At 39.4% G+C, this 11,658-nt stretch overlaps 1 pseudogene; it reads right to left on the reverse strand.

Moving 5' to 3' along the window:
* Nucleotides 1-1,910: 1,910 nt before the first annotated feature.
* LOC103111942 (large ribosomal subunit protein uL15-like) lies at nt 1,911-10,595 on the reverse strand (annotated as a pseudogene).
* Between the last annotated feature and the right edge of the window lie 1,063 nt (nt 10,596-11,658).

The following is an 11,658-nucleotide window of genomic DNA, read 5'->3' on the forward strand; positions in this document are numbered from 1 at the left end:
GAAATGCATTATTCAAATAATCTTTTGGTTTATTTCAGCTTTATTTATTTATTTTATTTTTTATTATTATCTTTATTGGCTAGAGACCGTCAGAAATTGAGAGAAAAGGGTGAGACAGCGGGAAAGAGAGACAAGGAGACACCTGCAGCACTGCTTCACCACTTGCAAAACTTTTCCCCTGCAGTTGGGGACTGGGGGCTCAAACTTGGGTCCTTGTGCTCAACCTTGTATGTCACCAGCCAGCAACCCCCCTTATTCATTTTTTCATAAGTTTTGTACAAGGAGTAGGAAAAAAAGAAGACTGATTATATCCACAAACTGGCTTTAAATATCTTAAAGCATACAATATTGAAAGAAAAAAAAAGTTTGTGACAATGCCACCTTTTTGTTTTTACTATAAAACTATTTTTTCTACAATTTAAATACAATTTGTTCACCATTTGATTGAAATATTATGTATTTTTTAAAAATCAGATAATAGTGGAAGGTGACTTAAAAGGGGAGGTGGTTGTGTTTTGTACACCTATCACAGAGAGATGAGAGATTGTACCCATATGTTAGTAACTATACTGTAAACCATTAGCCCTTTAGTAAAATAATAAAAAAATAAATAAAAAGGAACATCATCTACAATGACAGAAAAAGAAAGCCTTTTATTTATTCCTACTTTAAACCCAACCATTCTAAGCAGTTTTAGTTTTTTATACCAAAAGTCTTAATCACTTTTTTTTTCTGATAAGGGAAACAAAGAAATAAAATACTTTTTTCCAATTATCTTTTTATTTTTTATTAAAGGGTTAATGCTTTACAGTGCAGTCATTGTCACATGTAAATGATTTCATTATTCACCTATCCCCCACAATTATTTTCCATCCTCTCTACTCCCTCTTTCCCCATAGTTCCTTGTTTTGATGCAATACATCATGCCCAGTTCATGTTTCATTTTGTTTTCTTCCTCTCTGTTCCTAATTATAAGGTCTCACGTATAAGTGTGATCATTTATATTTATCCTTCTATTTTTGGCTTATCTCACTTAACATGGTGTCTTCCAATTTCATCCAAGATAGCACAAAGGGGAGAATGCCATCATTTTTAACAGATGAATAGTATTTCATAATGTATATATGCCACAGTTTTTTTTAGCCACTCTTCTGTTGTTGGACATCTGGATGGCTTCCAAATTTTGGTGACCATATATTGTGCTGCTATTAGCATGGACATACCTTAATTTCTTCTTACAGGTGCTTAATTAATTTCCCTAGGAGAGAAATTGCTGGGTCATATAGCATGTCCATTTCTAGTGTTCTGAGAAATAGTCTGTCTTCCACAAGAGTTGTACTAATTTACACTCCCACCAGTAGTGCAGGAGTGTCCCTTTTTCTCCATATCCTCTCCAACATTTGTTGTTACTGTATTTCCTAATATATGACATTCTCATAGGTGTAAAGTAATATATTATTGTTGTTTTATTTACATTTATCTGATAATTTATGACTTTGAGCATGTCCTCATATGTCTCTTGACTCTCTGAATCTCCTGTAAGGTTTCTGTTCATGTCCTTATCCCATTTTCTTTTCTTTAAAATTTATTTATTTTTATATTACAGAATTAGATATCAACAGGGGTTTGAATCCACCCCATTCCCACACCAGAGTTCTGAATCTTCACACTCCCCATGGCTATTGTGACTCCAACAGAAGTCTGAGAATATTAGCATACCAATGGCATCAGCCCGAGGCAGGGACACAGAGAAGAGAATGTATAAAAGCACAGACAGGTCTTTACAAAGCTCAAGTTATACAGCAGCCCAAACCAAGGGCCTTACAAGGTGCGTGTGGAAGGCGAGGTGTCAGAAGAACCACTCAGACCACAGCCACGTTCATGGCGTTTAATGAACCTTCCTGGTGGCTTCAAGCCACCAGGACAAAGCCTCTGCCAACACCCTTGATCTTCTCCTTGGCTCTCCTACCTTAGAACTTGGCCTTCACAATAACGGGCGGCTTCGGGAGCTTGCCTTTGCCCAGGACTTTGTAGTAGCCAGACCGTGGGGGCAGCCCCTTCCAGGTTCTCCACCGCAGCGCCTCTGCTCGCTCACCAGGGTGCACAACTTGTCCAGGTTGACAGATCGGGCAGAAGCTCTGGTTGTGCTTCAGGTGTTAATGGCGCATGCCAACCTTCCCGAACTAGCTAGGGTGGTATTTGTCAAAGTTGATCCTGTGGTGGTGCATGCAGCCCGCATAGCCGCGGCCTCCAGGGTGCTTGCAGTGGCCTTGGCTCATGTGGCCCTGGAACTTGCGGGTCTTCCTGAGCCTGGATGGCTGCAGAAAGAGGCGGTTGGCAACAGGGCTCGGGTGTCGGGATCCGGGTCTAGGTGGCCCGGCTGGCCAGCCGGCCCGCTCAGCCAACGTGGCCCATCCGGAGGCCTGGCCCTCTCCTCCTCCTCCCAGGACACACGGGGACCTCGGGTCTGGGGCCAGCAGTGCCCGACAGCACCCCCAGGTCTGCAGCCAGTACCCGGGGGCAGAGGGCCTGGGCACGACTGGGCAGAGCCCGCCGCCCCGCCCACCCCAGGGAAGAGGGACGAGAGATCTGGGACTAAATTTTTTGTAACTATACCCAAACTTTATGGATCTAGCATACTCTTAACCGCTGATGATAATTGCTTATTTTTCCTTTTACCTGATGTTGTTAAAATTTCGGAGGCTCCAGCTGGCCGGGCTGGCTAGCTTCACGGGCGGGTAACAGAGACGGAGACAACGGCTGGGCAGGGAAGCTGTATTTCTTTATTCAGGAACAACGATTCATAAACTAAGACAAACTAATCACCAAACAGAACTCGGCTGTCTCTTTGCGGTGGTGCAAGCACTCTCTCTCACTCTCCAACTCAGGAACCCTCCAACTCTGGAACTCTCGAACTCTGAAACTCTTCCACTGTGGAACTCTCTCTTACTCTGTAACTCTGAAACTCTGGAACTCAGGAACCCTCTGTCCCGGTTCCTTGGGGCGGGACCAAGCGGCCCAAGAAATTAACTGGACTGATCCAATTCTCTTGGCAGGGGAGGGCTAGAACAAACCAATGTAAAGCATACGACAACCTGATTTACCCTAATAAAACCTTGTATTGTTTAATCTCATTCCCAGCACCCCACTGTGAATCCTTTTATGAGCCACAGTTCCCCAAACCCTTTTTAAGTTAAAGTTTCAACACAGTGCAATCCACCACAGTTCCCCTAAGTTTGTAGACATGGGTCAAGCATCAACTCTATAATTACGTGTCTACGTTTAAACATAGTTGCACTCCCTTTTATTTTCTGATTCAATCCTGTATTCCCCTCCAAACCACTCATGACAACATAACTTACATCCATATATGTCCCTCTCCCTTTCCTTCTGTCTCTCTGGGTGTTGATGGAGCTGGAGTTCAGAACCCTCTTTCTTATGGGGTTGTTTTGTTTCTTTATGTTAGGTTTACTGAGCTCTTTATGAATTTTGGTTATTAGACCCTTATCTGAAATATGTTGTATAAAAATCTTCTCTCATGCTGTAGAATGTCCTTGTATTAGTTTGGTGATACCCTTTGCTGTGCAGAAGCTTTTCAGTTAGATAGTAGATATTTGAAAGAACTTCAGGAGTATAGGCAATTCCTCTTTCTTAAAGGTCTTATAGATATCATTTGTAAAAACGTCTCGGCCTGGACTTTTGTTTTTGGGGAGGTATTTGGTTATTATTTCAATTTCTTTTACTATAATTTAGCTATTCATGTTTTGCACTTTTTCCCTGTTAAGTCTCAGGAAGGTATATGTGCCTAGTCATTTATCCATCTCCTCCAGATTCTCCAGTTTGGTATCATATAAATGTTCATAGAAGGCTCGCATGATGCTTTGAATTTCTGTGGTCTGTATGATTTTTCACCTTTTTATTCATATGACTTATTTGGGTCTTCTCCCTTTTGGTATTTAGTGAGTTTGGCCAAGGGTTTGTCTGCTTTGTTCATCTTTTCAAAGAACCAGTTCTTAGCTTCATTGATTTTTTGTATGTTTTTTTGTTTGTCTTCAATGGTGTTAATTTCTGTTCTGAGTTTTTTCATTTCACTCCTGCTTGTTTTGGGTTTCTGTTGCTCTTATTTATTTTTTTTCCTAAGGCCTTCAAATGTGAGTTCAGGTTGTTTATTTGAGTTTTTTCTTGTTGCTTAGTGTGTGTATAGCAAAAAAAAAAAGAAGAAGAAGAAAGAAAGAAAAGAAAAAAATCAGGGACAATCATACATTATATCATATATAATATATATGAACTTCAAACTAAAATAATAAAAGACAAGCACAGTCATTGTATCTTGCTTAGGTGAATCAGTCAACCAAGAAGAGATCACAATAAATTAGCATATATTCCCCAAATGAGGGAGCAGCAAAATATGTAACATAGCTACTGAAACACCCGAGGAATTACATTGATAGTAATACAGTAATAGTAAATTTTTTTAACTTTCTGCTCTCTCAAACTGAGAGAGCAACCAGGCAAAAGTTTAATTTAAAATAAACAAGAAAATTAAATGAAGAGATGAATATGTTAGACTTCCTGGACACCTTTAGAGCTCTCATCACAAAAGAGTGACATATGCATTCTTTTCAAATCTCCATGGGACAATCTCATGGATAAAGCATATACAGGGCACAAAGACAGCATCAATAAATTCAGGAGTATAAAAATCACTTCAAGTATCTTCACAGACGACAGTGAATTTAAACTAACATTAAACTAAAATAAATAAATAAAGCTAAAACAAACCCCAAAATGTGGAAACTCAACAGTGTACTATTTAATAGCTATTTTGTGAAAGAGGAAATTAAATGCTCCTGGAAACAACTGAAAATGAAGACACAAGCTATCAAAATATCTAGAACACAACGAAAGCAGCACGAATAGTCACTTAATTTTTAATGTAATCTAAGTTCTTAAAAAAAAATACATGCTTTTTTCAAGGTAAATTTTTTCTTTCCTTTTTCTCTTTTAAATTTCTATGACCATGCCAGAGATCAAAATCACAATCTACACACTAATCCAACCTACTTGGTCCATCTTTAATTTTACCCCTCCCCCTTTTTAATAGAGAGCCAGAAGAGGAAGAGAGGAAGGGAAAGAACATCCAAAGACTACTCTAACATCCACAGAATTGTAGCTTTTGTTTTTTTTGTTGTTGTATTTGTATAATATAACAAAGCCTCATTAATGCAAGACAGATGTTGTACTATAGAGATGCCTCATGTCCTAAGTAGAATTATTTTTTCAATAATAATTGCTTTTCCTTACTTAAACACTCCTGTTTGAATGAACAGGTGATGTTATTTATATCATGAAGTGGAACCATAAAGACTTTTAAGAGGCTTAATGCATTCTGCTAAATAATAATTCTGTGAAGGATTAGTGTGGGTAGTCAGTATATCAGCACTTCATTTCTGAAAACCACAGTTGCTAAACTCATCACTATTCATGTCTGAGAGATTTTATGCTGTGTTACCTATGAATTAGTAGGCTCTAGTTTTAAAATATGCATTCTTATTTTGTGGAACCAGGACAAGAGGTGCTAACTTAAATATTTTAGACATCGATACTAAATTTGCTAAGATCCAATTTCATTCTGCATTTCATCTGTTTTTCTTCTCTTCAAGAGCTCACTACAAAGTTGTCTCCACACATTGCCCCAATTTAAGTTTTGATTCTAAAGAAAAATCAACATTTGGAATGTTTTCACTAACATAAATAACTCTCCTCACCTCCTTTCCAGTAAAGAAGAAAGAAAAGAAAGAAAGAGAGAAAGAAAGAAAGAAACAGTTTTTGTGTTTCCACCTTAACATGCTATGTAACTTGTGCAAGTATGTGAAAGTAATTATTAATGTCTGGATGTCATTGCCAATAGCTCTCCTTAAAAATGATTATCTGAACTCTATCTTCTTCTGTTACCTACATTATCACATTTATATGGTTTATTTTCTGATTGTCACCAGATTCATGGTTCAAAATCAACTCTTCAGAGAAAAGTGGAGAGATTGAAAACGGGAGAGATACCATAGCATTGGAATATCTAATAGTGCCTTAGTACTGCCATGTGGTATAACTGACACTCTGACCTCAGTCATTAGCATGACAAAGCAAGCACCTCAGGTGAGTTCTCTCACTGACAGACTCAAAATCTCTCCCTCTCTCTCCCCCTATCTATCTATCATCTATCTATCTATCTATCTATCTATCTATCTATCTATCTCTTCCAGAAAGGCAGAGCAGTAGAAAGCAGAAGAGACCACAGTGCCAAAGCTTCCTTCAATATGGTAGGTGATAGGCTCAAACCTGGGTAGTACACATGGCAAAGCAGCACACAATCCAAATGAGCTCTTTCAACATCCTGGCTCTTAATTTATTTTTATCTTAAAATATTTCATTTCTATGTTTTTATGAGAGAAACAGAGAGAGCAGATGAGGGAGAGAGAAGGACCAGAGCATAGTTATGATGGTATAGACAACAAAACTTGGGCCCTCAGAGCCTCAAGCATAACCATTATGGTATCTTGCCTTCCCCTGGACATGTAGTTTTATTCTAAGATTTATTTATTCACTGACACACACACACACACAGAGAACCAGAGCATTACTTACATAGTGGCAAGAAACCAAACTCAGATCTCAGGTTTACAAAGCTTGCATCTTACTCCTGTACCACTTCCCAGGCCTGTACTTCTTTTCTATTTCATTTCTGACTATCAGTAACTACTTTCAAGTCCAGAATCAAATTGTAATGGAACTCTAATTTTATTCACAGTTCTACTTCATAGGCCCTCACCTAAACTCTAGAAATGGAAACCTTGTTTATAAATATGGCAATTTTTTTCACTAATCTATGCATTTGAAGCACCAAAATATAACTTTGCTTATTTATCTGCAAAACATTTTGATATAAATGTTATATTCATATTGACATATAATATATATTTTCGAGGTGTCTCCTTCTCCGGCAGGGTGTCCTCCAGGGGAAAGGTAACGGGCTGGTTCTTTCTCGCTCACAACAGGGGTGACATGAAGTAAAAGACACCAGGGGACTCTTAGCGTGAATCTAGAATCTGAGTCCTTAGAGTCCCAGAATCCTAGAGTCCGTTTATTGGCAAAGTGGACATGAGTTAAATAGAAAAGCAATGGAGGTAATTATTGTTGCAATATGACAGAAATTACAGGTTTCTTAACAGTCAGCATGCCCCTAAGGTAGGGGGTTGGTATGACAGGAATTGATGAGATACAAGACAGTTATTTTCCATAACACAAGCAACTTAATTATCCAAAGGTATTTGAGAGAAGCATAGGGGTTAAACCCGTAGGGTGAGACAGAGAGAAGATGGATATCAAAAGGCCATATAGTTTGGCATTTTTCTTGTCTGGGGTCTGAGGTGTGTGATTAAGTGTGTGATAAGGTGTGTTCGTCTGTGATCAGAAGGTGACTTTGAATAAGTGAATCTGCAGCCATGTGGCCTGCAGTTAATGGAGGGAAGTACTGGGTTATCTGTGGGCCTGAGAGTCAAGAAGGAAAGAACCAAGTCCAAGAGGTTATCTTCTCAGACCTCCATCCAAAGATGGGGGTGGTTCTACCTAAGCTCTATCAGGCTCACACATGTTCTCAACAATATATGAAATGTATTATGGAAAAACATGTTTGCCCACTAATAATTTAAATACTTTTTTTTCTACTCCCACAAAACAGTGACAGTTCTTATATCTAAAAGTACTTTCAATGTGACAGTTGATCTATCATCTTATAAACTTAACCACCCTATTCTTAGCTTTAATCAAATGATGTTTAATTAAAGGGGTAGAGATCCTAAATCTTAGAAGCATAAAATCAAGATCCAAGGAAAGTCTTTCTCTGTGTACAATGTCTATTCTCCATGTAGAAAGGTTTAGCTATCATTCAACCTAGAAAAAGTTCATCTTATTTTTTATATTAATTTATTATTCAGAGCACTTCTCTGTTGGCATTCACACGGGGTGACACCAGCAGGAAGGCAACCGACCGGCTCTTTCTCACTCTCTCGCTCAAGGGATGAAACGAAGGAAAGACACCGGGAAGACTGAAGTGTGCTCAGATTTCAAATCTCGTTTATTCACAGATGGACATGAGTTTAAATAGAAAACAAACAAAAAAAGAACATATTTCAAACATGTCAAAAATTACAGGTTTCTTAAAGGTCAGCTTGCCCCTATGGTAGGGAGCTGGTATGACAGGAATTGATGAGATACAAGACAGTTATTCTCCATGACGCAAGCAACTTAATTATCCAAAGGTATTTGGGAGAAGCATAGGGGTTAAACCAGTAGGGTGAGACAGAGAGAATATGGATATCAAAAGGCCATATATTTTGGAATTTCTCTTGTCTGGGGTCTGAGGTATATGATGGAGTGTGTGATAAGGTGTGTTCTCCTCTGTGATCAGAAGGTGAGGTGAACTTTGAGTAAATGAATCTTAAGGCAGCCATGAATCTTATGGTAGGCAGCCATGTGGCCTGCGGTTAATGGAGAGGAGTAGTGTTGTTGTGGTGGTCTGGTGTCAGGCTGCACTGTGGAGAAGAGAGCGGATGTCCAGAGCAAAGGGGTACACAAATCTTTATTATAGGATGGGGGGGGTTTGGTTCAGACCACGTGGAGCCAGCCGGCAATGGCTGTCCCCACTACCTGACCACCGGGGGAGAGCGGGGAGCGAGACCTCAGAGAGGGAGAGCTGAGAGCCCAGAGAGAGGGGGGGGTGAGGGGGCTTTTTATTGGGCGACAACCAGGGGTGACGTGTAGGGCCAGGATTGGTTGAAGGGGGCACTGCTAGGATTTCGCAGGTCGTAGTAAAACCTGGGGGTGGAGACTGCATCAGAATAACTCCTCAGCAACAGAGTAGTGAGGTTTCTGTGGATTTGAGAGTCAAGAAGGAAAGAGCTAAGTCTGAGAGATGTGGTTTCTCCCCTTTGCTCACCTAGGTTGAGAGAGACTAACAAGAGGGTATCTTCTCAGACCTCCATCCAAGGATGGGGGGAGTTCTCCCTAAGCTCTATCAAGCTTACATATAGCTCCACACTTCTCAACTCTGGTTTATGGTGGTGTGGGGGATCAAAGGTAGGACTTAAGAGCCTCAGGCATCAGAGACTGTTTGCATAAACATTATACTATCTTCCTTGTTGAAAAATTGTTACTTCTATCATCACAACATTCAGTAAATTTCTTTTTTTTAATATTTACTTATTTATTTTTATTTATAAAAAGGAAACACTGACAAAACCATAGAATAAGAGGAGTACAATTTCACACAATTCCTACCACCAGAACTCCATATCCAATCTCCTCCCTTGATAGTTTTCCTATTCTTTAACCCTCTGGGAGTATGGACCCAAGGTCATTGTGGGATGCAGAAGGTGGAAGGGCTATCTTCTGTAATTGCTTCCCGACTGAACAAGGGCTTTGACAGGTCGATCCATACTCCCAGCCTACCTCTCTCTTTCCCTAGTGGGAAAGGGATTTGGAGAAGCAGAGCTGCAGGACACATTGGTGGGGTCATCTGTCCAACAAAGTCTGGTTGACATCACACTAGCATCTGGAACCTGGTGGCTGAGAAGAGAGTTAACAGGTAGTGAGTGACACAGAGCTTATATCCTTGAGTCAATCATCAGACAAACATGGATTCACAGCAAGGCCACTCAGTTTGAATTATCCTATACCCCCACAAGCCCATTGCAGAGCCAAAGTGTTATGCAGGTGTGATTTTTATATCTTCAGGTACAATTCTTTGTTAAAACAGAAAGAAGTGCACTTGCCTGAGAAGGAGAGAGAGAAATTGAGATCATAGCACTGAAAACACTGGAGTTTTTGCCTTTGCTGAGTGCTGTGGTTCTAACTAGAGTCTTACACATTCAAGCTCCTCTACCAGTTAAACTATCTCTCCAGCCCCTTAATTTCTCTCTTTTCTATTTTATTATTTCTATTTTAGCTTTTTTCTTCCTTTTTTTAACTACAGCACTGCTCAACTCTGGCTTGTGGTAGGGGGTTGAACCTGAGACTTTGGAGCATCAGGAACAAGGGCCTGTTTGCATAACCACTATGCTATCTACCCCCATCTCCCCCTTAATTTCTCTTAAGTTTATTTTCTTCATGCATAAAATGGTTCTAAATCCATGTGCCTAAATTGTAAAGGAAGAAAGAAATGAAGAACATGGGAAAAATGTGGACATGATGCCTACATCAACATTAACTTTTAGAAAGCAGTGTTATAGAAACAGTGAGTCAGGGCAAAAGATCTTCTCCCAGACATTTGCATTTCAGGTAGATCAAGGAGGGGGCAGCTATTCAAAATGTCTAGATGGAAAAACTAAGCCAATAGTGATAAGTTGAAAAGATGCAGATGTAAGATAAACATAGTAACTCCAGAAATTTAAATTTTCAGAAACTTTATCTACCTTAAATGCTTCTGATCTTTCTATTTGTTTTATTGGTGAGTTTGAATACATTTTAGTGAGAAATTTTCAAGAGGGAACTTACCATACAGGAATGAAAACTGCATACTCATCACTCCAAACTTCCATCTCCTCAGAATTAAGATGTTTTCCTAGCTAACAAATTTCTTAGAAATAGTTTTATGGGGGAGCTGGGCGGTATCACAGTGGGTTAAGCACATGTGGCGCAAAGCACAAGGACTGTCATTAGGATCCCGGTTCGAGCCCCTGGCTCCCCACCTTCAGGGGGGTCATTTCACAGGCGGTGAAGCAGGTCTGCAGGTGTCTGTCTTTCTCTCCCCCTCTCTGTCTTCCCTCTTCTCTCCATTTCTCTCTGTCCTATCCAACAAATACAACAACAAGAGTAACTACAACAATAAAACATCAAGGGCAACAAAAGGAAATAAATAAATATTAAAAAAAAGAAATAGTTTTATGGGTCAGATGGTCCAACATGACAAGTTCATGGTGACTACAAGGTTTGGGCTAGATGAATATACCTACTAAATGATTCTATTATGTAATCTATTTACATAATAACTTTACAAGATAAAATCATACGCCTTGTTTCCCGGCTCTTAGTCTATATTGGAATAAAGATGAACTTTCTGTTTTAGCCAATCAATACTATGTACAGTATAGAATTATTCAAGAGCTCACCCTACGTGAAATTTAGGTATCAGCAAGTTTTCAGCTAATTGAAACTGTTACAACTTAATTTTAAATATAGAACTAACCATAAAGTTTTTGCTTATTTGTTTGTTTTCCAGAGCACTGCTCAGTTCCTGCTTATGGTAGTGCTGGGAATAGAACCTAGGGATTCAGAGTCTCAGGTATGAATGTTTTGCATAACAATTATGCTGTTCTCTTAGTCTCCAGGTAATTCTTTTTTATTATATAGATGTGAGAGATAAAAAGAGAGAGAAGCGGATGGGTGGTGGTGTACCTGTTTAAGTGCACATGTCACAATGTGCAAGGACACAGGTTTGAACCCCCCAGTCTCCACCTTCAAGGGAAAAGCTTTGTGAGTGCTGAAGCAGGGCTACAGGTGTCTCTCTTCATCTCTTTCCTTATCTTCCCCTACCTTCTCAATTTCTAGCTATCTCTATCCAATAAATAAATAAGATAATAAAAAATTAAAAACAGAGACAAA

The sequence above is a fragment of the Erinaceus europaeus genome, chromosome 14 (assembly GCF_950295315.1).
Source record: "Erinaceus europaeus chromosome 14, mEriEur2.1, whole genome shotgun sequence".
Lineage (NCBI taxonomy): Eukaryota > Metazoa > Chordata > Mammalia > Eulipotyphla > Erinaceidae > Erinaceus > Erinaceus europaeus.